Here is a 4,538-nt window from a genome sequence, read left to right as displayed (position 1 = left end):
TTATAGAACACATCACGATATACAAGGAGAATAAAGATTAGTTTTATTAACTAAGATTTTGGTTTTTGCGGTTTCCGGCTGTTTCCGGTACTTGATTAATGCGAACAAGGGACACTCGCATAGTTATGTCTCCCCCAGAATGGAGGGAGACATATTGTTTTTGGCACGGTTCCCGTCGGCGTCGGCGTCGGCGTCGGCGTCGGCGTCGGCGTTCCCACCGTTTCCTGACCATAACTCAGAAACCGTTTAATATTTTTTCGCGAAACTTTGTATACACATTAACCCAGCACTGAAGTGGTGCCTTTTGCTATTTAGAGATTTTTGACATTTTTATTTTTTCTCGTTTCCATGGAGATAACTTGAACATAGACTCTGAATGGGGGTAAGCTTTGTTTCCGGACCATAACTCGGAAACCGTTTAATATTTTTTCGCGAAACTTTGTATACACATTAACCCAGCACTGAAGTGGTGCCTTTTGCTATTTAGAGATTTTTGACATTTTTATTTTTTCTCGTTTCCATGGAGATAACTTGAACATAGACTCTGAATGGGGGTAAGCTTTGTTTCCGGACCGTAACTCGGAAACCGTTTAATATTTTTTCGCTAAACTTTGTATACACATTAACCCAGCACTGAAGTGGTGCCTTTTGCTATTTAGAGATTTTTGACATTTTTATTTTTTCTCGTTTCCATGGAGATAACCTGAACATAGACTCTGAATGGGGGTAAGCTTTGTTTCCGGACCATAACTCAAAAACTGTTCAATATTATTTCATGAAGCTGTAACATATTAACCAAGTCCTGAAGTGGTGCCCATTAGTTGTTTGAAATTTCTAGGAGTTCTATTTTTGTCTCTGTTATTTAGTAATGGAGGGTGGGAATGAAGAGATGGGGTTTAACGTGAAGCAAACGAATGAATGGGGGTTAGGGGAGTTGGGGGAGACATATGTTTTTACGAGTAAAAACACTTTCTAGTTCGCATTGATTTCATGTTTCATTTGTTCATTCATCCGGGCCCTAAATACGCAAAATAACATTCGTTCATATTCGCGCTTCCTCAACGCACACATACAATCTTAGTTGTTCGAGGGGGCGGTCGGGTAGCCTAGTGGTTAAAGCGTTCGCTCGTCACGCCGAAGACCCGGGTTCGGCTCAAGTGTACAATGTGTGAAGCCCATTTCTGGTGTCCCCCGTCGTGATATTGCTGGAATACTGCTAAAAGCGGCGTAAAACAAAACTCACTCACTCACTTAATTGTTAGGCACTCCCTACTTAAGTCAGATTCACGGCTTCAAGGATATTATTAGGGTAACGCTTTCACATATTAGCGGACTCGTGAAGATTCGGGTCGCAGCGTAATCTTATTATTATATAAAAGCCGGACTGCTGTCGTCTTTGAACTTCACCCCTGAGCTCTCTCCTCCACCTTCTGCCTGAGCTGTCAGTATCAGCCACTGGACACTGTTTATGTACAGCTTATCTAGATGAGTATGTAAAATATATTTACCTTATCCTAGCTGAGGAGTGTAACAGAAACGAACATAAAATATTCACAAAATACGCTTCTCCGCTCTACTCTACATACTTGCACAGACCAGTGTACACACGTTAAACAGCGAAATTCATGACAAACATATTTTGAATCAAATGAGGTTAGCAAATTATTCCGCAGCTTAACAAGATCAGAATCCGTCTCCAAGAAACATTTGATGCAAAGATACATGAATCACTAAAACTGACGGGTGTAATGTAGTGCTGCTTCATCACGTCTTTGGATATCAGGAATAAATTCTGAATTTTACCAACAAGGACGTCTCTGTCTCAAATGTGACAAACAAACAGCTGTACGATCCCGACATCTGTAGCAGTTTGTATACTTGGAATTTGATGATTCTGCTTTGTTTGTTTGTTGTTTAACGCCACACTCAGCAATATTCCAGCTGCATGACGGCGGTCTGTAAATAGTGGAATCTGGATCCGTCAATCCAGTGATTGCCATCATGACCAATCGATCTGCGCAATTGGGATACAATGACATGCGAGCTTGACCAACCGATACAATGACATGCGAGATTGACCAACCGATCCCGTTAATCACCTCTTACGACAAGCATAGTCGACTCCTAAGACAAGAATGGGTTGTTGAAGACCAGTTCTGATGATCTTGCTGATTTGAAGTGACCATAGATATCTGTATAATCCATCAATTCGTAAGCAGTTTGTATACCTGATCATATTCTGTTTATTAAAAAAAGAAGACTACATTTTATTCATGATATGCGTTTCTATCACTGGTGTCTACATACTACAGGGATTCCTGATCAGAACGGATTCTCACAACTTCATGCTTGTAACATGCAATGCGGTTTAAGATTATTAAATACATATATAACGACGTGCATGCACCTCTCACGCTCTCTCTTTCTCTCTCATTCGCTCTTTGTGTGTGCGTTTGTGCGTGTCTTACCGATTTACAAATGCCGGTTTTATACTGCTGGTCCACTGCGATACATCAACGACATAGTGTACTGACGCTGAACCGACCAGTCCCGTGAAGATCCGGGGTGGAATTGGTCTTCAGCAACCCATACTGCCGTAAAAGGCGACTATGCTTGTCGTAAGAGGCGACTAACGGGATCGGGTGGTCAGGCTCGCTGACTTGGTTGATGCATGTCAACGATCCCAATTGCGTAGATTGATGCTCGTGATATCAATCACTGGATTGTCTGGTCCAGACTCGATTATTTACAGACCGCCATCATATAGCTGGAATATTGCTGAGTGCGGCGTTAAACAACAAACAAACCAAACCAAAACCGAACCGACCAGTCCCTGTTTTTTTTCAATGCTGAGTGCCAGACAGAGAACATGTTTGTTTGTTTGTTTGTTTGTTTGCTGCACTCAGCACTATCCCAGCCATACGACGGCGGTCTGTACATAATCAAGTCTGGACCAGACAATTCAGTGATTGACTTCCATCAAAAGCATCCATCTACACACGGGGGATATAACGACATCCGTCAATCAATTTCCTCCCACATTAAGCTGATACGCCTGTCATGTAACTGGATTACTGACCCGTGGAGATCCGGGATAGAATAGTTCTTCAGCAACCCATGCCCGTAAAAGGCTACTAACGGGATCGGGTGGTCAGGCTCGCTGAATTGGTTGATGCATGTCATCATATCCCATTTGCGAGGATCGATGCTCATGATATCAATCACTGGATGGCTGGTTCAGACTCGATTATTTACAGACCGCCGACATACGGCTGGCGTTATACCGCGGCGTTAAATAACAAACAAACAAACAAACAAACAATGTTCAAAGCGGCGTTTTTCAGAAGTTGGTATAAAGCGGCATGGGATCGAACCACCGACCACAGAGGCGGTCGCGGCTTTATTTTATGTGGACAGAGTCATTGTTGATTGATGCACCGTAGTAAGAGCTGATGTTACGACATTCTGTCTCCGCCGACTGCCATCGTACCCCAGTCAATATCTGTCCTTGTTCATGCTTTGAGTCACCGTTTTGCCTGGTTGAAACGCTATGTTTGACGTTTACAGCATTTACTCATAACTCCCTCAATAACTATATACTCAAGGAACGCTTACAACAACGTACTGATTATTTATCCTTTCTGAACTTCAGATATATACATTCGCTGTGTTGATGTGTTAACGATTCAGTTGTCTGTTATACAGACCCTGAACAAATATATCAAAAACATCCAATGCAAGTCTATTATAGTGGGCAAGTCTAGATTACTGAAGTATCTGAAAATGAAGAATCTCTGGGCTCCTTTTCATTATATTTTATTGAGATAATTTAAATACTGTTGTTTTCTTGTAAAATATATGTTCATTTTAGAGACTAGATGTCAGTCTAGCGATTCAGATACTGAACACTTGCCGAGTCCTCTTCACAGTACGCAATGTTCTTTTATTGTTTGAGGTTCAAATATGCTACAGACATCTAACTGCAAGGCGTATTTATTTCATTTCCAAATCAGCAATCACAGTTCTTTTCCTTTGAATTCTATCTATTCACGATTTTCCGTACGTCTCTCATAAAGGTTGTTACTGAAATTAAGAGACATTGTTAATTTCGTTACAAAGAAAAATAATATATTGAGTTAGTGAGTCATTACAAGCATTCCTTCCAAACATTGTCAACCTATCAACACTCGGAATAACGTTTAATTTATAAAATTGAATGCAAATAACACATGAATATATTCATAGCGATTGTAAACATACACAAACAGAAACAAGATCAACGTACCCAGTCGAACTGTCGAGATGGGTAGAAACTCGAGGAACGTCTACCGAGGCCAAACCTCCGTTGTTTCCTCAGCTGGCTCAGTCGTCTACTCCCGAACATGTCCGTTACTCCCCGGCCTCCGAGGATGCCACCTTGTCCATTATATCTATTGTTCAGCTGTCTGCTGCTGAATCCGTAACGACTGCTTCTCACAACAGCGATTCTACTTCCGGTACGACCACGAGACATTCTACTTCCGGTGCGAGACGAGAAT

The sequence above is a fragment of the Haliotis cracherodii genome, unplaced genomic scaffold (assembly GCF_022045235.1).
Source record: "Haliotis cracherodii isolate W230 unplaced genomic scaffold, xgHalCrac1.p SCAF_11, whole genome shotgun sequence".
Taxonomy (NCBI): Eukaryota; Metazoa; Mollusca; class Gastropoda; order Lepetellida; family Haliotidae; genus Haliotis; species Haliotis cracherodii.
This window is presented reverse-complemented; position numbering follows the sequence as displayed.